At 50.0% G+C, this 23,806-nt stretch overlaps 1 protein-coding gene across 5 annotated transcripts in view; it reads left to right on the top strand.

The window, feature by feature from the left end:
- LOC139765466 (transmembrane protein 198) overlaps window positions 1-23,806 on the top strand; it is a 653,673-nt gene that overhangs the window by 298,318 nt on the left and 331,549 nt on the right. Inside the window, exon 1 of one of the 5 annotated variants that reach the window (XM_071692845.1) lies at window positions 13,033-13,140. The exons of 3 other annotated variants lie outside the window; for them this stretch is intronic. The gene's annotated coding sequence lies outside the window, so the exon portion shown is untranslated. Of the gene's footprint in view, window positions 1-13,032; window positions 13,141-13,191; window positions 13,319-23,806 lie in introns of those variants that run through there. One more of the 5 variants, XM_071692846.1, reaches the window with a different exon arrangement.

Raw genomic sequence — 23,806 nt, 5'->3', positions numbered from 1 at the left:
GCCTGGCACCAGCCTTTGTACCAGCTCTGACTTACTGCCTCCAGATAACATGAGAACTTGGGTGCGAGGCCGTCGTATGTCCTAGGAAGAAAAAACAGAAAGAAAACGTGAGATTTTAGTGATAGTTATGTGTGTGTGTGTGTGTGTGTGTGTGTGTGTGTGTGTGTGTCTGTGTGTGTGTGTCTGTGTGTCTGTGTGTCTGTATGTGTGGTGTGTGTGTGTGTGTGTGTGTGTGTGTGTGTGTGTGTGTGTCTGTGTGTGTGTGTGTGTGTGTGTGTGTGTGTGTGTGTGTGTGTGTGTGTGTGTGTGTGTGTGTGTTTATCTGTATGTGTGTGTGTGTGTGTGTGTGTGTGTGTGTGTGTGTGTGTGTGTGTGTGTGTATGTGTTCGTGTGAGCAGGTAATTACTTAGGTTGGGGGGGGGAGGTCATTAGACGTTCATTAGTACCAGTAATTAATGGTCACGCGCGCCTCGCGCTGTTGTATTTACTACAATGAGCCACCTCACCTCCCTCCCTCACCCTCCCCTCACCTTTCTCCCCCCCCCTCACCTCACCTCTCTCCCCCCCCACCCATTACCCCCCCTACCCCCCGTTTTCTACCGACACCGCGCTACCATGTGAGTGCATAAGGAAAGCAGAGAGAGAGAGAGAGAGAGAGAGAGAGAGAGAGAGGGAGTGAGGGAGTGAGGGAGAGAGAGAGGCTACAGGGTAAGTGGGGGAGTCACATGTAGGTGGAGAGGGAGGGTCTTGCTGGCGGGGGTTAGGGGGTTGGGGGGGCTGCTGGTCAACGAGGTCCCAGGGTCACGTATGAACAACCCTTCCTGCTCCTCTCTCTCTCTCTCTCTCTCTCTCTCTCTCTCTCTCTCTCTCTCTCTCTCTCTCTCTCTCTCTCTCCTTTTCTCTCATTTGTGGACAGCGCGGAGAACAGACAAATGGAGATCGCGGCTTTCGAAACTGAGTGAAGAGTGCGAAAGTACACCACCCAGAATGCAAGTGCAAGTTGCTAATTGGCGAATGTTAAGTTATTGGAGAAAAATATAGAAAAACGAAAAAGAAAACGGAGCTGATGAGATTGTGTAGCCAATTTGACGAAAATGCCGTTAACGCCACTGAGATATAACGTATTTAACATGATCACCGCAGTAGAGTTAACTCGGAGAAAACGCGGCACCAGGACTGGACAGAATACTGGCAGCAATTCAGACAGAATGAAAGAAAATGGAAAATACCAAGAGGAGGAGGTAAGCTTAAGTGAGAGCCAACACCAGCAGATGTTCATATAATGACCCGTGTATCGCCAGTACACAGAGGTGGATCTCAGAGACCCTAGCGAAACTGTAGACGAATCTAAGCTTACAGACGAACGCAGAGGAATCCAGATTGACAACAGACCATTGTGTACCCCTGTGGCTCTCAGTGACACTAGAAGGCATCAGCAACTCACACACAAGCGTGACTTCAGGAGAAATACTTGTAAGTTTTGTATTTACTTTCTATGTAACCTAAGAAAGTACAAGCCTTGTTGTTAGACATATGAGTGGTGTGGGTGTCACCTACTCGAACTGGTAAGTGATTCCATTTTTTGCCAGTTCTGTTGAAGAAAAAGTACTTCAGGTTGTCATTATGACCTGGCAGCTGAAAGCGTTCAATTTGTGTTCTTGATTTATTTCGCCAAGTTAGTATCGTGTGCGAATCTGCATATCTTACCACGCAAGCCGTCATCATGAGAATGAGAATTGGTCCCAGGACTGATCCCTGGGGCATGCCACTTGTCACGTCTAGCTGTCGTGAGGCTTGACCATTAGTCTACTCTTTGTAGACGTCCAATCAACCAATTATCTAACCACCTAAGTAAAATGCCATCTGTACCACGTGACTTAACTTTAGTTTGTAATCTCTTATGAGGGACGTTGTCAAATGCTTTCTGGAAATCCAGACAGATAACACCATCCGCTTTCCTTCGTCATACATGTGGTTTATTTCACCAACGAAAGCAAGCACGTTTCTCAGCCGTAAATAATTTCGTTGGAGTCCATTAAGTGGCGATCCTTTCAATGATGTGCGGTCTTGGCTCAAGTGATATGGCGTCCAGATGTTTACCAACTTTAGGTGTCATGCTGATGAGGCGAAAATATCTGGGCTGGGATAAAAGATTCCTTTTTTTTTAATATTAATTTTACGTTGGCAGATTTCCACTCTCTCTGGGACACTCCCCATAGCAGGTGACCTACTGAAAGAGCAGTCAGTGGCTTGGATATCCCAACTTTTTTTTTCATCCTTCTGGGGTAAAATCTACTCACGTCTGCGGTTTCATTACCTTCTCTCCATTCACTGGTGCTCGTATATCTTGAACGTGTAAGTCAGTGTGTTCCAGCGTTCCAGCGTCCTCCTTGCAGTGTGACTGGGTCTGGAACATGAGCTGTATCTGCGGTGGTGGATATGTATTAAAGAAAAGAAAAGAAAGGAGTTTAAGATCATTCTCGCTGCTTCATTATCTTAAGCCAAGTCCCAGTTTTCCATAATTAAAGAACTAATTGCCTGGATAATGACTCTCTTGCTTCTAAAATAGCTGTAGCATTCTTCAGGATTTCTGCTATTTTCAGCAACAAATGCTTCATTAGCATCCTTTACTCTAATGCGTAAGTTTTGTAGTTTTCCTACGCACGCTCAGGTAACTTAACCATGTTGGTTACTGTTCTTGTTTGTGTTTTCTTGTGCGCTGTTTTCGTAGACAACAGACAGTTTTATATTTCATTTATTTTCTATCATTATGGCTTAGGTCTGCTAAGTATCGGCACGTATGATCCTTCTACTGCTTTGAATGTCTTACTGAAACTTTTCCATACTTCTTCCATACTGTCTCCACGAGTCTAAAACTTCATATTCTTCCATGACTATCGGGGTTGACCAGCGTTACAAGGAGTGTTGCAGTTTACCTCGAAAGTGACCTCCCAGTGAACGTTTTACCAGCCTGACATTATAGACAGGTTATGTATCTGGTGTTCGAAGTAATTCCAGTTACCAACAAAAGTTAGATTCACAGTGACTTGTATTAGGACACTATCAGGTCGATTTAGGGAGAGTCTACACATGGAGCTGTGGGTAAGGATTCTTCCGGCGTAGAAAACAGCGTTTAACAATGTCATTATGAGAAAGATCATGTTCATTGCCAGTTTCTGATAATAAGGCAGATAGTCTTTCGTTTATCTCAGTTGCCTATGCTGGGGATCTGTAAACTCATCCTCTTGCCGTTTCCTGACACAGGTTATGTCTAGTTTCCTCAGATATTGGAGATGATATGATCAACAACAAACACTTTGAACACAGGATTTAGATTTACTTTAACTAAGAGCAAGACATCATCTCTCACTTATTTCTTCTGTTGCTATTACGTAGATTTTACTCAGGAACTGCACAGTCAATAATGAGATTTCCACTTTTAGTATGTATTATATATATATATATATATATATATATATATATATATATATATATATATATATATATATATATATATATATTTTTTTTTTTTTCTTTTTTTTTTTCCCCTTACTATTCGCCATTTCCCGCGTTAGCGAGGTAGCTTTAAGAACAGAGGACTGAGCCTTTGAGGGAATATCCTCACTTGGCCACCTTCTCTGTTCCTCTTTTGGAAAATTAAAAAACGAGAGGGGAGAATATCCAGCCCCCTGCTGTTATTTCTTATACTTGATCGCCATTTCCTGTGTTAGCCAGGTAGCGCAAGGAAACAGACGAAGAAAGACTTATCTACTCTCATACACATAGATACACATATACGCACATACACTTGCTTATACATATATGTACATATATACACATAGATACATATACATATACATACATATACATACACACATGTACATATTCATAGTACATATTCTTACTTGTTCGCCTATGTTCATTTCCAGCGCCACCCCACCCCACAGGGAAACAGCATCGCCCCCACCACCCCTTCAGCGAGGTAGCGCCAGGAAAACGAACAAAAAAGGCTACATTCGTTGTTTGCACTCAGTCTGTAGCTGTCATGTGTAATGCACCCAAACCCCAGCTCCCTTTCCACATCCAGGCCCCACAGACCTTTCCATGGTTTACCCCAAACGCTTCACATACCCTGGTTCAGCCCATTGACAGCACGTCTATCCCGGTATACTACATCGTTCCAGTTCAATCTATTCCTTGTACGCCTTTCACCCTCCTGTATGTTCAGGCCCCGATCGCTCAAAAACTTTTTGACTCCATCTTTCCATCTCCAATTTGGTCTCCCGCTTCTCCTTGTTCCCTCCACCTCTGACACATATATCCTCTTTGTCAATCTTTCCTCACTCATTCTCTCCATGTGACCAAACCATTTCAACACATCCTCCTCTGCTCTCTGCTCTCTCAATCATCTCATTAACGGTGCATGAGTATAGGGGCTGATGAACAGCTTGGGTTGACTGTGGACCATTTCCCGCAACCAGGTTTCGAACCTATGCCATGCTCGACCCTGAGCCGGTCGGGGAGGGAGGCCCATGAATGCGTCACGGTCAGGAACTCTAACCGCTACACCACGGAAGCCCATATATAAACAGTACGAAAGAACAAGGTCGTAATCCTAGCTAGCAATATGAAGAGGGTCTCAGAGTGCTCCTCCCAGCGAGATGTGAAGCAGACGCGGGACTGTAGTGCATAAGCCTGGGTCAACCTTGGGGTCGGGGACTATGGAAAGTGTGAGGCTGCAGACGACAGACAAGATCCACGGACGAGTGAGCGCTACGCGCAGGTCCTCCTGCCTCGGGCGAAGCCTCCTGGTCCTTGGGTGGCAAGTGTTCTCTCTCTCTCTCTCTCTCTCTCTCTCTCTCTCTCTCTCTCTCTCTCTCTCTCTCTCTCTCTCTCTCTCTCTCTCTCTCTAAATCGCATCAGAGACACCGTTAATGAACCAGTCAGAGAGGGAGCTAAAGTGCCTCGGGCGGGAAAGGTGACCAAGTCTCTCTCTCTCTCTCTCTCTCTCTCTCTCTCTCTCTCTCTCTCTCCTTGCTCTGGGCCTGGGTTCATCGCCTGGTCCTTGTGTGCTTCTCCTTCCTCCAGCCTCACACACACACACACACGCCACGACGTCGACAGAAGCGGGCACCAGAGGGCTACTCCGCGCCGGCCAGAGCAACAGTATCTGCAGAGTATCTGCGTTTGGTCAGTTATCTGCGCCGGCCATAGCAACAGTATCTGCAGAGTATCTGCGTTTGGTCAGTTATCTGCGCCGGCCAGAGCAACAGTATCTGCAGAGTATCTGCGTTTGGTCAGTTATCTGCGCCGGCCAGAGCAACAGTATCTGCAGAGTATCTGCGTTTGGTCAGTTATCTGCGCCGGCCAGAGCAACAGTACTTCGTAAAAAGATAAAACCAGTCGGCCTTACTCGAAGTATCTGAGATGGGCAGCATTATCTGTAGAGTATCTGGAGTTAGCCAGTATCTGAATCAGTGAGAGGGAACAGTATCTGAGTTATCTATATCTTCAGTATCTATGGAGTATCTGAGCTAGTCAGATTAGCATTATCTGTAGAGTATCTGGAATTAGCCAGTATCTGAATCAGTGAGAGGGAACAGTATCTGAGTTATCTATATCTTCAGTATCTATGGAGTATCTGAGCTAGTCAGATTAGCATTATCTGTGGAGTATCTGGAATTAGCCAGTATCTGAATCAGTGAGAGGGAACAGTATCTGAGTTATCTATATCTTCAGTATCTATGGAGTATCTGAGCTAGTCAGATTAGCATTATCTGTGGAGTATCTGAGAAAGAGAAATAGTATCTGAAATTATCTATATTAGTTAAAGCAAATGTATATCTGAGTGTATCTGACCTAGTCAGCATCTGGGAATGTATCTGTATCTGTGATGGAGCAACTATATGTAAAAGTATCTGAGATAACAAGACGAACAGTATCTCCACAGTTATCTGAGATAGTCACAACCCCCAGCATCTATGTATTCTTATGAATCAGCCAGAACAAAAGTACTTTAAGTTTCGTCATGGCTACACAGTATTTGAGGAGTTAGTTGATCAGTTCCATTTTCTTGGCATTTCCCACGACGCTGGCTCTCCAGAGGTGAAGTGTTTGACAAGCATTCGACCCAGTTAAGTGTTGGACGTCACTGTGTTTGAGGTGAGATGTAGTGGCGGGTTGAGGGGCCACCGTATGCACTCATTGCACGGGTAGGCATACAGTCCAAGGAAGGGGTCATGAACATATACATGAACTGTGGATGAGTTTAGCTGCAGAGATGGGCTATAAGGGCAGGACTCGCTGTGTTAACTGTTCCTGGTGGTGGAGGCGTGACGGGCAGGATGTGTTCCTGGTGGTGGAGGCGTGACGGCCAGGATGTGTTCCTGTTGGAGGTGTGACGGTCAGGATGTGTTCCTGGTGGTGGAGGCGTAACGGCCAGGATGTGTTCCTGTTGGAGGTGTGACGGTCAGGATGTGTTCCTGGTGGTGGAGGCGTGACGGCCAGGATGTGTTCCTGTTGGAGGTGTGACGGCCAGGATGTGTTCCTGGTGGTGGAGGCGTGACGGTCAGGATGTGTTCCTGCTGGCGGAGATGTGACGGAGATGATATGAATACCCTGTGTGGGGGCAAGTTAGCCTCACTCTACCCCTCAGCGTTGTCATGTTATGGGACAGAGGAGTTCGGGGTGATCTCTCAAGGGTTGTGCGGAGGTGGGTACTGAGTGTGCTAATTGGGAGGGGATGACTGGGGCAGGGAGAAGCGAGAGTGTGGACGGAGGGAGGAGAGTGAGTGGGGGAAATGAGGGCAAGAGAGAACGCAGGAGAGGACGTTAGCAGGTACTGTGTGTTCGCTGGGCTGGTGTTCCCACCCACCACTCTATTTACTGCTGTCTCGTCCATGCGCTTCTTCGTCCTCCTCTCTTATCTTCTGTGCTGCTTTTACATTATCCTCCTGCTTTTCTTCCCTCTTCTTTATGCTCCCAGCCTCCTCAATCACTGCCAGCTCTGTCCTTGCTTCCTCCTTTGTCTACGGTCTCCCTCCCCGATGGCTTTGTCCTGGCGTCCTCCTCTGCTCCTCCTCCCCCTCACTGCCACAGTCTCCCGGGGGCTGTGTGTTGTGCCGCACCACCCGAACTCAGCTTTAAGCAAGTCAGGTTGGGTGTGACGAGGGTGTTTGTGCACGGCCTGTTGTGACGTGCGACCAGTGGTGGGAGGGGCCAGTCAGCCAGCCACCCGACCCACCTGCCTGCTTGCCTGCACTCCCTCGTAGGGGGGAGAGGACGAAGCGGAGGAAGAGGAGGAGGTTGCCGTGGGGGTGTGGGTGGTGGTGGGGCTGGGGACTGGGTTAGAGGGGGTGTCCAAGTACTGCCTGGCCCAGTCGGGTTGGCAGGGTGGATGATAAGAAGGAAGCGAGCGAGCGAGCGAGCGTGTCGGGGTATATGTACACCTCGGGGGTGTGTGCACACTGAGGAGTGTAGGATCAGGCACGAGGGCAGGATGTGCACAGTAGGACGGAGGAGGTACACACTGCGCGGCGGGGGAGGGGATCACCTTGTATATTGACTCACATTCAGTGACGCCTGATGCTCCATGCTCACCTGATACTCAATTTTGGTCATACACCTCTCTGTACCCCAGCTCAGCGTCACATTGAACGCTCCAGGCGCTAAAGACAAGTCTTGAATGGGTCTTATGATCTTCATGAGGCCAGATCTTTAGCGGGTCTTGTGATCTTCAGGAGGCCAGATCTTTAGCGGGTCTTGTGACCTCCATGAGGCCAGATCTTTAGCGGGTCTTGTGACCTCCATGAGGCCAGATCTTTAGCGGGTCTTGTGACCTTCAGGAGGCCAGATCTTTAGCGGGTCTTGTGACCTTCAGGAGGCCAGATCTTTAGCGGGTCTTGTGACCTTCAGGAGGCCAGATCTTTAGCGGGTTTTGTGACCTCCATGAGGCCAGATCTTTAGCGGGTCTTGTGATCTTCAGGAGGCCAGATCTTTAGCGAGTCTTGTGGCCTTTAGGATCCCTGATCTTCACCAATTATTATAGTCTTTAGAAGCCCAGATATTCAACGGGCCTTCTGGTCTCCAAGAGCTCAGATTTTCAGTAGGTCTTTTGGCCTTCAGGAGCTCACGCCTTCAGTAGGTCTTGTGGCCTTCAGGAACTCAGATCTTCAGTAGGTATTTTGGCCATCAGGGCACCAGATCTTCAGCAGGTATTGTCGCCTTCAGAAGCTCAGATCTTCAGCAGGTATTGTCGCCTTCAGGAGCTGAGATCTTCTGAAGGTCTCTTGGCCTTCAGGAGCTCAAGCATTCAGTAGGTCTTGTGGCCTTCAGGACACTAGATCTTCAGCAAGTATTGTGGCCCTCAAGAGCTCGTCAAGATGTTCAGCTGGTCTTGTGGCCTTCGGTGCCCCAAATCTTCAGCAGCTCCTGTGGCCTTCAGGAGCCCAGACCATGTGTATTGACGTCTTCAGAGATGTTGGGCGGACTCCGCACGTCCTTGACTTGATTTGTGCCGATATATCGTCGGTTACTTTAGTGTCGTGCACCCCCATGATCATCCTGTAGCGCAGAAGTATTACTAAGGTCACGAAGGATCTTTGCCAGATCCTCAGTGGCCAGATATTCATCTAAACTTCTAAAATAACTGTTGCAAAATTGGCTCATACCATAAGCTACATTCCATAGCGTTCCATGTATTAGGTTGTACCGACTAGATGCAAGGAGGTGGATACAGTCGTAGAACTTCAGGTGACTCGTCATTAACACTAAGGCTTTGTGACTTTTCTCCTGCAGGGTTTGTTTAGTCTTTGCTGCTGCTGCTGCTGCCACCCCCGCCCGTCAGGCCTGACGAAGGGGTAACGGCAGGCATGTAAGGGGGTGAGTGTGTACCTGGTCAAGGGAGGAACGTGTATTGATTATTCTGGCTTCCCTGGGATCATGGCTGTTGGGAGGGTGGGTGGCTGGCTGGGTGTGGGTGAGGTCCTCATGACCCAGCTGCTGCTGCTCCTGCTGCTGCCGCCACTCCTGCTGTTGCAGTACTAGCGGCTGCTGGGTGATGGGTGAGCCGTGTGTTTTGGGTCCCGTGTGCACGAACCATCTTGATTTGACGGCCGGGAAGGAAACATGGGCGACGCTTGCGTTGAGTCTTAGCCGTAAATACGGCGGAGCGCAACACTGCCGCCGAGGAGCCTCAGGGTCGCCATGGCTGTGTGCAGGATGAGGCGGGAGTACCTCACATGCACGGGAGAACAGCTGTATTGGTGGAGGTGAGGAGGGTGGTAAGTGGTCCTGCTAGATCTACTGTTCCTTGGACGGGACATGAGGTAGGGTGATCGGGTTACTGGGACGGGACATGAGGTAGGGTGATCGGGTTACTGGGACGGGACATGAGGTAGGGTGATCGGGTTACCGGGACGGGACATGAGGTAGGGTGATCGGGTTACTGGGACGGGACATGTTCTGTTAAGAATGTATTTTCTTGTATTTTACCTCATTATTGCACTGCATTAAACATACAACAATGTAGGGGGGGAGGGCATTTCTCCCTCCAGACCTCCTACATCACGATTGACCTCTAGTTGGAGAGGTCAGGTCACAGCTTTGAGGTTGGAGGTGTGTCGTTACCTCCACACCTCCAAAAACCACATTGGGGAGCTCGCCGCAAACGCCCTTCTCCAGGAACTCCAGCACTGGAAAGACTCGCAGCTTATGAAGCCTTTCCAGAGGGACTGAAACGCCTCCATGACAGACAAGGATTCGTTCTTGTAAGAAGTTAATGACAGTGTAAACACGTAGTGTGAGCATGTCCAGTACATGTAAGTCTCGCGTGTGATTTACCTTGTCCTCTTTGTGTTGCTGTCAGCGTGCACAGCCTGGCCCAGTGCCAGTGTATTCTGTACCTGTAGCCCAACATGTTCTTGTACCTTTGACCTCTCCTACTGCTGTCATGGTTAAAGTTCACGACTGTGCGCTACACTGTGTCTTGTTTCAAACACACACCTCAGTGTCTACGTAATTTGTTTGTGTATACACGATAATCAGAATGTTAACAAGATGTTCTGTATATGTATGACGTACTTCAGTCTTGCTTCGTATGGCACAGATATTGTTACCTTATGTTAGCGTCAGCCTCACGCACTGTCCTGTAACAATATGTCTGTATTGATGTATCCCAGACCTCTCTCCCCCTAACGAGAAGGGGGAAGGGGGACATTTAGGGCCCCTGAGCCCCATTTGGGCTCACCTGTCACTCTCTTATGTCCGTGTACCGTACCCGCTGCACTGTACTGTACCCACTGTACTGTACCCACTGTACGTTCTATACAAGGCCTCCATCTACCCCTTGATACGTGCCCTTCACCCATACTCTCACTGAAATGCTGCGTCTATGTAGATCCAGACAATAGATATTGTAAAGCTAAAAACAAAGACAGATATAAACCCAAATTTCACATCGTAAGAAGTATATAATACAAACCGCTATTTTCTTTTTTTTTTTTTCTTACAAGAGTACTTGTTTTACGGTGCCGTAAACAATGTCAGGGCAATTTTTACAACGGGATATGAGCTCTTAAGTGTTGCCGTTGTGAGGCAGTAGCCAGGTGTGTGTGTGTGTGTGGTGTGTGTGTGTGTGTGTGTGTGTGTGTGTGTGTGTGTGGAGGGGGTATTTCTGGCAGGAGGAGGTAGTGTTGTCTGCTCTCAAAGGTGGAGACTGTCCTCCATACATAAACTCCTCCAGTTGGCTCCTCTGCGTCACACACACACACACACACACACACACACACACACACACACACACACACACACACACAAAGGCTGATTCCCTGGTCGGTAGATGACTCACAGTGACTGGTCCCCAGGTAAATTCTTCCTTCATGAGGTGGGCTCAGTCCCATGGAGTCTTCCCCAGCGGGTCCTTCCCCAGGTGGACGATGATACGACTCAAGTCTAGCGTCACCCTAGCTGGCTATTACTGCTACTACTACTACTACTACTACTACTACTACTACTACTACTACTACTACTACTACTACTACTACTACTACACAATCTAGCGTTACCCCAGCTGGCGGGTTAGTCCTCCTGCAGATGGAATCTTTCCCAGTGAGGCAACACCAGCAGGTGAAATCGTTCTCACGAATTCGTCCCTTCCTCCTCGCTCGAACTGATGCAGTCCCCCCGTCTCAGTGGGCGTCATCCCGCGCCAGCTAAAGCCTCTCCCTCGTCCAAATGGACTCTTGGCTTTGTTGCTGGGTGTCAACCGTGGTAGCAGGAGGGACGTGTCCACGCCTGGGTGTCTACCATGGTAGCAGGAGGGACGTGTCCAGCCTGGGTGTCTACAATGGTAGCAGGAGGGACGTGTCTACAGTGGTAGCAGGAGGGACGTGTCCAGCCTGGGTGTCTACAATGGTAGCAGGAGGGACGTGTCTACAGTGGCAGCAGGAGGGACGTGTCCACGCCTGGGTGTCTACATTGGTAGCAGGAGGGACGTGTCCACGCCTGGGTGTCTACATTGATAGCAGGAGGGACGTGCCCACGCCTGGGTGTCTACAGTGGTAGCAGGAGGGACGTGTCCACGCCTGGGTGTCTACAATGGTAGCAGGAGGGACGTGTCCACCACGCCTGGGTGTCTACAGTGGTAGCAGGAGGGACGTGTCCACGCCTGGGTGTCTACATTGGTAGCAGGAGGGACGTGTCCACGCCTGGGTGTCTACAATTGTAGCAGGAGGGACGTGTCTACAGTGGTAGCAGGAGGGACGTGTCCACGCCTGGGTGTCTACAATGGTAGCAGGAGGGACGTGTCCACCACGCCTGGGTGTCTACAGTGGTAGCAGGAGGGACGTGTCCACGCCTGGGTGTCTACATTGGTAGCAGGAGGGACGTGTCCACGCCTGGGTGTCTACAATTGTAGCAGGAGGGACGTGTCTACAGTGGTAGCAGGAGGGACGTGTCCACGCCTGGGTGTCTACAGTGGTAGCAGGAGGGACGTGTCCACGCCTGGGTGTCTACACTGGTAGCAGGAGGGACGTGTCCACGCCTGGGTGTCTACATTGGTAGCAGGAGGGACGTGTCCACGCCTGGGTGTCTACATTGGAGCAGTAGGGACCCGTGTCCACGCCTGGGTGTCTACAGTGGTAGCAGGAGGGACGTGTCCACGCCTGGGTGTCTACACTGGTAGCAGGAGGGACGTGTCCACGCCTGGGTGTCTACATTGGTAGCAGGAGGGACGTGTCCACGCCTGGGTGTCTACATTGGTAGCAGGAGGGACGTGTCCACGCCTGGGTGTCTACAATTGTAGCAGGAGGGACGTGTCTACAGTGGTAGCAGGAGGGACGTGTCCACGCCTGGGTGTCTACATTGGTAGCAGGAGGGACGTGTCCACGCCTGGGTGTCTACCATGGTAGCAGGAGGGACGTGTCCACGCCTGGGTGTCTACACTGGTAGCAGGAGGGACGTGTCCACGCCTGGGTGTCTACCATGGTAGCAGGAGGGACGTGTTCACGTCGATTCGTCCCTCTCCCGCCCTCTCGCTGTCTCTCACCTTGACTTATTAACCGCCAGTCTCATGCATCACTTATGTCCATTAATTCGCTCCCTTACTTAAACTTTATTCTTACGCTAAAGTCTTTTTCTGCTTTCTTTTTCTTCTTCCCCGTAAACGCTGAGGGATCCCAGGGAGTCGCTGTTAGACATGGCTCACCACCGGCTGCTGGTCGGCTTGAGTCACCAGGCCCTTTTTAATTCCCATTTTGGCTGCACTTGACTCACAGCTGAGGCTATGTGTGTGTGTGTGTGTGTGTGTGTGTGTGTGTGTGTCGTGAGGGGGGGGGAGAGGAGACACTGCTTAGTACTGCTGGGGGAGGTGGCCAGGTGGCGCGGCGTGCCCTTGGGGAGGTGGTGGTGGTGTTGGTGGGTGAGGAGGAGGCTGCAGTGTGCCAGCGGTGGGTGGTGGTGGTGTTGCAGGGGGGGGGGTGATGATGGGAGGGGGGTGGGTGACATTAGACGCTGGGTGAATCTCTCTCTCTCTCAGCGGAAGTGGCAGCAGGAGGAGTAGTAGCAGCAGTGTGCCAGTGGCTAGTGGCGGTGGTGGTAGAAGCAGTGTGGCAGTGGCTTAGTGGTGGGAGAACCTGGATGCAGGTGGGTAATCAGCTGAAGAGAGGCTGTGATGTGGGTGTAAGTGGTCTTGTCATGAACCATTGTCAGTGGGAGAACTGTGCCAGTGGTTGATGCACGGTGTAGCGACGGAGGACAGCGGACGACGGAAGGTCCCATAGTGGTAGAAGGTTGACCTTCTCTGCTCCAAACCGTCTCTGAGGTGAGGATGGGCGACGCCCCTGGAGCGCTGGTGGGTAATGGTTGTGGAGGGTCGCGGGTTGCGCTGGTGGGTGATGGTGATGGTGGTGGTGGGTCGCGGGTTGCGCTGGTGGGTGATGGTGGGTCGCGGGTTGCGCTGGTGGGTGATGGTGATGGTGGTGGTGGGTTACGCGGTGGTGGGTGGTGGTGGGTCGCAGGGTGTGCCGTGGCATGACAGATGGATGTCAAGGGAACTTTATTACAACCCGGAGGTTCTGACGTCCACCAGACGTGGTTGTGGCAGAGGAGGGGGACGTGGTTGCTGGTCCCCCCGGGCGCCCAGCGACCCCCGGCCCGGCCCCGCGCCCCACGGGAGCGCGAGGCGGGCTAATCCCTTCTGGATTGTAGTATATAGCGATGGTGATGGTGATGGTGAGGGATGGTGTCGTCATGGATGAGGCGATCGTGATCGTCAGGGATGAAGGGGTGAGTGCGGTGATGGAGAGAAATGGTGAAGGATGGTGGTATGAATATGGTGATAGTGATGGTTAAGGATGGTGTTACGAATACAGTGATAGTGATGTTGAGGGATGGAGTCACGAATGTGGTGATAGACAGTGATGGTGAGGGAGGGTGTTGTGAATATAGTGATGGTGAAGTTGCGGAATGGGTTTTCACGAATACGGTGATAGATCGTGTTGGTGAGAGGGATGGTGTCATAAATACATCTATTGATAGTGATGGTGAGAGGGACAGTGTCATAGATACAGCCGTTGATAGTGATGGTGAGAGGGATCCAGCTGTCGATAATGATGGTGAGAGGGATGGTGTCATGACACGGAGGAGAATGAGTAACCAGTTGAGTACGACAGAGGGACAGAGAGACACACCGCTGGACGGAGCATCAGGAGCAGCAGACTCTGATCTGTTTAGCCCATGATATGCTGGGGGTGGGGGTGATGTTGGGGTCTGGTGGTGGTGGTGGTGGTGGGGGGGGGGGTAGTTTTGTGTGTGTGTGTGTGTGTGTGTGTGTGTGTGTGTGTAGGTTTATCTGTAGTGTTGTGAGTCAGCATCCCGGTGGTGGGGGGTCGTCCACACCAGCTACAATCTCAGATGGTCCTGTGTGACTCACTTCTCCGTCAAGCTACAGACGAAGACTTGATACACAGCGCGCCCACGAGGTATGTCCCCGTGGGTGTGTGTGTGTGTGTGTGTGTGTGTGTGTGTGTGTGTGTGTGTGTGTGTGTGTGTGTAGAGAGAGAGAGGGGTTAGCCGTGGTTGTGTAAGTTTTGTACGTGTGTGGGTCGGGATGGTGTGGGTTTGTGTGTCTTTGCGTTTTACACATATACCCGAGTGCAATTGTTTTTTGTGTGGTTTACGTATTTGTGCGCAGTTTTGAGGGAGGGTTTTTTTTTTTTTTTTTGCATTCATGGGACTTTATCTCTTGACTTAATCCTTTCTGTCGTTTCCTTCTTTTACATTTTGAATGCTCCTCATTCACCGTTTCTTCCTTAATCTTGTACCACTTGCCCATCAATCTCTGTGTCCCATCTAGAAATATGTCCTCACACATAGTTTCTGGACACGCACGTACCTGCGTATCTCGCTTCTCATCTTGTTTTTGTTGTTTATATATAAAACGTTTCTCTCATCCTCAAGGAACTCGTCACAGCTGCTGACATTGCAAAGGAGTTTCCCTCTCTCGCTAGAATATTATTCTTACACTGTGATTGCTATTTGCATATTACGGGAAGGAAGGGAGGGAGGGTTTTACACTCGTGACGCCCCAAATCTCGTTTTCGTTGCTTGGCTTGCCCTCTCTCTCTCTCTCTCTCTCTCTCTCTCTGGCCCGCCAGGGTAGGGAGGGGACATAGTGGCTAGCAATCCTTAAAGAAACGTTCAGGAACACATACAGGATCGGAGGAAACAACTGGAGGAGGAATAAGGACACAGCTTCCTCAATCGAGCCAGCTGCAGTTTACAGCCTCAAACAGGCCGGCTGGTCAGGTCAGAGGAAGGGAGAACAGTCTTGTGAACCTCGACCAGACGCTGGAGGTGGAGACGAACCTTCAAAAAGTCGTAAGATATTGTATTGTGTCTGATCTTCGTCACTTGGGCGTTGCTTATTGACCTGCCTGGCCGCTGCTGCTGGTGTAGACAGGGTCACTCTGTGAACTGTCTTGTCTCCATGACTCATTCCTTTTATATATTTAAGGTCAGATTCATCTGTTCACAAACGTAGCCAATTCAGACATGGTTAAGAGTTCTTGTGGCCCGTCCTTGACATAGATCTGGAATAGCAACGGCCTCAGAGAAAGCCTTGAAGGACGCCACAATATAATTTTTGTCTATCCAGATTGAAAAAGCCTTCTGTCACACGTCCTCTTATATTTACACATTGTGTGTGTGTGTGTGTGTGTGTGTGTGGGTGGGTGTGTGTGTATGTGTTTTATCAAGTATTTGTGTATACGGGAAGGGGACTTTATACACTCGTTCCCTTTGTATTGTCATACATTTCCCCGTAGTGATATTCCCGTGGTGTCCGCGTTCCTCGCCTAGTGTGTTGCAGGTGTCGACAACTGCTGCTGCTGCTGGCTGACCGCTTCCTCCTGCACAGCTCCCAGATCTGCCATTTAGATCCGGCCTTTTTTTCTTATGGCATTTTTCTTTTTTTTAATGTTAGCTGAGACGGCACGGGCAGCTGAGGCCCTAATCAAGGCCATCCCATTGACGATATATATATATATATATATATATATATATATATATATATATATATATATATATATATATATATATATATATATATATATGTATATATATATATATATATATATATATGTATATATATATTATCCCTGGGGATAGGGGATTAAGAATACTTCCCACGTATTCCCTGCGGGTCGTAGAAGGCGACTAAAAGGGGAGGGAGCGGGGAGCTGGAAATCCTCCCCTCTCTTTTTTTTTTTTTTTCAATTTTCCAAAAGAAGGAACAGAGGGGGCCAGGTGAGGATATTCCAAAAAAGGCCCAGTCCTCTGTTCTTAACGCTACCTCGCTAACGCGGGAAACGGCGAATAGTTTAAAAGAAAAAAAGAAAAAAGAATATATATATATATATATATATATATATATATATATATATATATATATATATATATATATATAGATTATATATATATATATATATATATATATATATATATATATATATATATATATATATATATATAGATTATATTTATTTATTATACTTAATCGCTTTTTCCCGCGTCAGTGAGGTAGTGCCAGGAAAAAGACGAAGAATGGCCCATCCGCTCATACACACATATATATATATACATAAACGCCGATACACGCACATATATATACATATACATATCAACATATACACATACATACATATACATACATAGACATATACATTTATACATATGTACATAGTCATACTTGCTTGCCTTCATCCATATGTGGTGCTACCCCGCCTCACAGGAAACAGCATCGCTACCCCCTAGCCTGAGGCAGGTACCCCTTTCTTATCAACCAACCCTTAGGAGTGGATGAACAGTTGGGTTGACTGTGGACCAAGTGCCGCAACCAGGATTCGACCCTGGGCAGGGGGTGCCCGTGAATGCGCCACGGCCAGGCACGCTAACCGCTACACCACCACTCTATGGATTGTCGCTAACATTGCCACGGTTTCTTAAGAATCTGTGTGTGTGTGTGTGTGTGTGTGTGTGTGTGTGTGTGTGTGTGTGTCTCACTCTCCTCTCCCGTCACTACATCTTATTTTCCAGTGTAGGTTAAAGCTGAGGGCTTCCCTTCCTTCTCCCTGGGGTTTATTTCCATCCCCCGTTCTCGACCACCATCTCCACTGTTGTGTATAGAGACGACTGTGTGTGGCTCCCTGGCCGATGGGGACCGGACTGAAGGCTTTCGTGTTTCAGCCTTTAGGGTAAATGGATCATTTTCTCCCTCCGTCTGAGACCTGTTGACCCCCCCATCACCAGCCTGGATGGTTTAGCATTATCCTCAGTCTTTCCTCCTTGGCGGGGGGGGGGGGGGGGGGGGGGGGGGAGACATGTACCCTCTGGCGGACTTGAGAGGTCCACCCCCCCCCACCCATTTTCTATGAGGTGTGTCTCTGATTAGAAAACAGAAATCAAGGTGGTTCGTCACTCAGTGTCATGTTCTTATAAATAAATGTTGTCTCCCACTTAAGTGTGTGTGTTTGTGTGTTTGTGTGTGTGTGTGTTTGTGTGTGTGTGTGTGTGTGTGTGTGTGTGTGTAGATATTGGCCATGCTATGCCTGACACTTGCTCTTGTCATTGACAGCCGGTTCTCGGGGTGTCATTATTGGCACGGGTCTAGTGATTGACTGGAGTGCGTAGCTAGAGTGCGTAGGTAGAATGCGTAGGTAGACGTGTGTGTGTGTGTTACGCAAGATGGCTTTCCCACTCAGATAGGTGATGCCTGAGTAGTTTTTTTTTGGGGTCATTACTTCCTCTCTGTTACCTCGAATAACTGCACAACACACTAGAGAAATTTTAAGTTTAGTACTGGACTGGATAAGTAACTACACAATGTAACCACACCAACCAAGGTGTATGGGGGGCCTGATGGCTGGCTGGCGGCTTCGAACAGCTTGGTCGACCAGCGTCCCACCCTAGCAGCCTGGACTCACCCCGGTCTGCAGGGTGGTAGAAAACCCCTTCCTGAAGACTTCACAAAGTTTCCTTCACCAGGTACAACACTGGCTTTCTTCCAGTCCGTTGGAGCGTTTTCTTCTTTAAGGGTAAGGGGGAAGGGGGAACTTAACAAGTTCCCCGTGGCTTGGCATGGATCTCCGTGCACTTAAATGAGCTCAGAGGGTGTGTTGCCGTCGAAGTAATGGCGACTCCAGGTCACCCTAGTGTGACTACACTCTGAACCTTCGCGTTTAGTTAGCTTCTTGGCCTGTATCACTGACTTCCCCGCCTGAGCCCCTTAACCTAACAACTTGACCTTTAACTGCTAATTGACCTCAAACTAACTTGTGCAGTAGTTTTGTATGTCCTTCCGACTGGCTGACTTTGTTAATTAGCTCACCTGTTCCCTCCGTGTTATTCTGGTTCTGTCGTGTGTTTCACACGTTCTTTCATTCCTGTGCTTCATTCTTCTCTGTCTCGTGTTCCTTACGTTCCTTGCTGAACCATACCTTCCCGTTGGATCCGCCTGTCTCTCATCGTGCCTCACCGTCGGTACATGCCTTTCCACAACCTGGTTGAAGGTTTCACGAAATATAACACAACTCACATGCCTCTCCACAACCTGGTTGAAGGTTCCACGAAATATGATACAACTCTGTTCCGTGTGGCCAGACTTACGGAACATAGCCTTCTCGTCTGTTCTTCAAGAGGAGGTCGGACGTGGCCTTTGGATATCCGGGGTCGTGGGCTGGAAGACTGGGACCCCACAGAGGCTTGATTGTCGCTCGTAAACAAGTAGAAAAATTCTCTCTATTTCAACATGACTTTGCCCAGCCCATAGAACAGCAATGGGAGTATCTGGATGATACAATATTGATGATACAAATGATACTGTAACTTGGGTTCCCCCAAGGTGGTCGTCCACTTTATTCCCTTCACCACTTCTAAGTCCGCTTCTGTGTGGGTGCTGAGGAAGACCTCATACTTCCGTAGTTCCCATGTTTGTACGTCATGCTCTCTTGCACTGACTTGTGGTGTGTAAGGACTTCTGTTTCCATTGGTTGCTTTCTCCAAGTGAAGGTCTGTGGCTAAACTTTCCAGTCTCCAAGGCCACTGGATCTGCTCCTCTAACTCTTGTGATTCGGGAGACGTGTGAACACAGCAAGTATCCCCCAGCACACGCCACTAGGAACTCGAAACCTCCGTGTGTTCTTACCTCCGCGTGGGGACCTGGAGAAGTCTATGGAGGTCTTGTGGCTCCAGAGCTGGGATCTGAGGTGTGCCGGTCTATATATACTGGCAAGCGAGGATGACCCCGACCCACCTCCCAACATGGACACCCTCGCTGCTTCCCTCACCATCAGGATTGCTCCTTCCTTATTCTCATGGAGTAGTTGATGTGTGTGGTTCCTCCGGTTTTCCCCGGGAAGGTTGGAGGATACCAGTGAGGTTATTTATTACACGGGTTTCGTCAACCACGATCTTTCCTACGATGTCGGGAGCGTGTGTGATGTGATCTTCGTGTTCAGCTTAGTTTCCGTAGTGTCTTAGGATGTTGGATTTACCTTCATTCGGTCCTTAGACTCTTGTTCCTTCCCAGTCCACCATGACCCAGTCCACATCACTCCATCAGCGTCTGTGACCCAGTCCACACCAATCCACCAGCGTCCGTGTCTCAGTCCACACCAGTCCACCAGCGTCCGTGTCCCAGTTCACATCAGTCCACCACCGTCCGTGTCCCAGTCCACACCAGTCCACCACCGTCCGTGTCCCAGTCCACACCAGTCCACCACCGTCCGTGTCCCAGTCCACACCAGTCCACCACCGTCCGTGTCCCAGTCCACTTCAGTCCACCACCGTCCGTGTCCCAGTCCACACCAGTCCACCACCGTCAGTGTCCCAGTCCACACCAGTCCACCACCGTCCGTGTCCCAGTTCACACCAGTCCACCACCGTCCGTGTCCCAGTCCACACCAGTCCACCACCGTCCGTGTCCCAGTCCACTTCAGTCCACCACCATCCGTGTCCCAGTCCACACCAGTCCACCACCGTCCATGTTCCAGTCCACTTCAGTCCACCACCGTCCGTGTCCCAGTCCACACCAGTCCACCACCGTCCGTGTCCCAGTCCACACCAGTCCACCACCATCCGTGTACGTGGTCTTTAACACGGACCATATTTTCCCCACTTCCTCGCATGGTAATTCCCCTGGACGGGTATCTTGTGTTGGGTTCCTCAGTGTTCGTGTCTGTCGCGTCTCTCTGAACATCATCTGCTCCTCCCTCGTCCAGTCCTTGAGTATCTCACTATACGCCAGCCTGGTGACCTGCATCGCCGCTCCTTCGATGCTCTGCCTCGTTTCAAACGTTACTCTCGATAGGCGCCTCGCCCCTCCCATGCACCGTGTCCCACCGTCCTTCTGTGTCTTCCTGTTCCAAGTCCTCTTTTTCCCCGCCAAGAGTTTCCAGTATGTCCATAATCATTTCCTCCTCCTCCTCCTCCTCCTCCTCCTCCTCCTTCCTCCTCCTCCTCCTCCTCCTCCTCCTATGACCTTTTCGTAAACTGAGGCCCCCATTAATCGACCTGCTACCTCCTCCTTCCACTCGCGTTTCATCGTCATTTCCAAGTTAGTCTTCAGCGCATCGGGGACAGTTTCCCTCCCAGTTCGTCTCCAGTTGAAGTGTCTGTTGTCTAACTTACATATCTAGCGACCTCACCGTACATCCTGGATCACTTCCCTTGAACGCACGTACTCCCTCACTCTCCCAACTACTCACTGATGTGTCATCCTCGGCAGACATTGTAATGTACGTTTATATTATGATTACATTCGCCTTAAGCTGCAGTCCTGATGGACAACCTCCTTCTTCCCCCCAACCTGTACTTCCTCCTTCAGGAGCCCCTCTCACCTCCACTCTGGTTGGCTTCGCCTTCCTGATGGTGACTTGATATCTACCAGTATCCCCGGCAGATTCACTGTGTGGTGGAGGGGGTAATGTCCTCTCTCTCCTCCCTCGTCTACATCACACTGCGGGTGTCACAGCCACAGTCGGGAGGCAGCGAGTCGTCCCATCTCCTCAGCGTCGCTCGGTGCCTTCGTCAGGCATCATGTGTCCCTTAAGGGATAATACTTATGCCCTGAACCGCCCCAAGTCCTGCCCAGGTGTTGGTACTTCCTCACTCAGGGCCATGACTTTAACCTCCCCGTTCGTCTGGAGACTCCATGAGTTGTTGCCGGGTAAGTCTGTGGGGGTGAGATCTGCCCTACCCGTTATCCCAGCCCCATGGGTCACCCTCTGCCTCACCCACACCCTGAGGGGGTTCCCCTCCCACCGTCTTCTGGACCTCGTTTCTCTTCTGCCAAGGTGGTGGGGGGACGACGGTGGAGGCAGGGGGCGCGTTCACTTTCCCCTCGTTGTCAGAGCGACAACCTCGCTTTCTTCTCCGTGATTCCATGTCTTAATTGCCGGTGCTTCTGTTAATTAGTTCTGTAATGAAAGAACTCACTTGCTCCTCCTGACCCGTACTGTGTGTGTGTGTGTGTGTGTGTGTGTGTGTTGTGTGTGTGTGTGTGTGTGTGTGTGTGAGATGCGACCAGTGGGGAGAGAGTCGTCCAGGTACACTTGGGTCTGCTGTTTGTGGCATGTGTATATTTACCCCGTCAGGCGGAGGGAGGCCAGACTCTTCCGTGTCTGAGAAAATATAATCCCAGTCCCTCATACTTGTGTGCTTTTACTTGATATAGACACACACACACACACACACACACACACACACACACACACACACACACACACACACACACACACTTGATCGCCTTTTCCCGCGTTAGTGTGGTAGCGCCAGGGACAGACGAAGACAATACACGTCCGCTCACTCTCATTCTATAGTTGTCATGCGTAATGCACCAATACCACATCTCCCTATCTACATCCAGGCCCCACAGACCTTTCCATGGTTTACTCCAGCCGTTTTACACGCCCTGGTTCAGTCCGTTGACGACACATCGACCCTGGTATACCACATCGCTTCATTTCACTTTATTCCTTGCACGCCTTTCACCCTCCTGCATGTTCAGGCCCCGGTCGGTTACAAAACATTTTCACTCCATCTGTCCGCCTCCAATTTGGTTTTCCCCTTCTGCCTTGTTCCCTCCAACTCTAACGAATATATCCTCACTCATTCTCTCCGTAGGCCCCAGCCATTTCAGCACAGCTTCCTATATATATATATATATATATATATATATATATATATATATATATATATATATATATATATATATATATATATTCATACATATTCGCCATTTTCCGCGTCAGCGAGGTAGCGTTAAAAACAGGGGATTGAGCCTTAGAGGGAATATCCTCACTTGGCCCATTTCTCTGTGTAGCTGAGTGAAGTTGAGAGAGCAGAAGATGGTATTTTGAAATGGTTTGGACATATGGAGAGAATGAGTGAGGAAAGGTTGAAAAAGGGGATACATGTGTCAGAGGTGGAGGGAAGAAAGAGAAGCAGGAGACCAAATTGGAAGTGGAAGGATACCATGAAAAAGATTTTGAAAGATTGGGACTTGCACGTACAGGAGGGTGAAAGGCGTGTACACAATAGAGAGAATTGCAACTATGTGCTATACCGGGGTCAACGTGGAGTCAATAGACTAACCAGGGCATGTGAAACGTCCGGGGTAAACCATGGAAAGTTTTGTGAGGCCTGGATGTGGAAAGGGAGCTGTGGTTTCGGTGCATTACACATGACAGCTAGAGACAGAGTGTGAACGAATGTGGCCTTTTTTGTCTGTTTTCCTGGCGCTACCTCGCTGACGCAGGGGGGCGGCGATCGGGTGTTGGATATGTGTTAGTTTTTTCCTGGCGTTATCTCGCTAACATGGGAAACGGCGATGAAATATGGAAAACGAGGCAGGGGTGCAGACAGGTGATGAGAAGAATTCAGGTGTTTGCCACCCTGCACGCACAGGTCACGTACACAGGCACGCGTCCGTGGACCTGCACGTGGCAAGAGTGGACGTACGTACGTCCGTGCCTGGCCAGGCAGACGAATGGACGTGATGTGCTGAAAGTGCAGTGGATTATCGTCGTAAACTCGACCATGCTGCTTGTGGTCAAGCTTGTGTGGCATATTGTTGCCCAAGACAGGTGGAAGTCCCCCTCACCCCTGATTTATTAACGTCACTGTTCCCCTCGTCTCCCCTCCCCTCGTCTCCCCTCCCTCGTCTCCTCTCGTCTCCCCTCCTCGCGTCTCCCCTCCCCTCGTCTCCCCTCCTCACGTCTCCCCTCCTCGCGTCTCCCCTCCCCTCGTCTCCCTTTCCATCGTTTCCCCTCCTCTCGTCTCCCTTCCCCTCGTCACCTCTCCGTTCATCACCCCTTCCGTCTTCACCTCTCTCTCTCTCTCTCTCTCTCTCTCTCTCTCTCTCTCTCTCTCTCTCTCTCTCTCTCTCTCTCTCTCTCTCTCTCGTATCGCCCCTCCTCACCCCTCTCCCCTCACTTCCACCTTTTCTCTCCTCACCCCAGTTCCCCCATCCTCACCTCTCCTCTCCCCTCCTCACTCCTCCTCACCTCCCCGCCTCCTCACCCCACACCAGCATATGGTCACCAGTCAAACTCCCAGAAATAACCAAGTTGGAGGGGAATTCGGCAGCGACAGTGGGCCTCCGGGGCGACGAAACGAGTGGTGTGGGGCGCGCGATGTATTGGCCAGGCTGGGAGAACCGGAGAACTGTGCAGCAGCCTTCAGGGAAGAGAGAAGAGATACACCGTTGTGGTCCCCACAGCAGCTGAAACTGTAGACCCTTATCATCTATCTA

The sequence above is a fragment of the Panulirus ornatus genome, chromosome 55, assembly GCF_036320965.1.
Source record: "Panulirus ornatus isolate Po-2019 chromosome 55, ASM3632096v1, whole genome shotgun sequence".
NCBI classification, from domain to species: Eukaryota; Metazoa; Arthropoda; class Malacostraca; order Decapoda; family Palinuridae; genus Panulirus; species Panulirus ornatus.
Note: the sequence above shows the minus strand (reverse complement) of the source record. Positions and strands in the feature narration are given on the sequence as shown.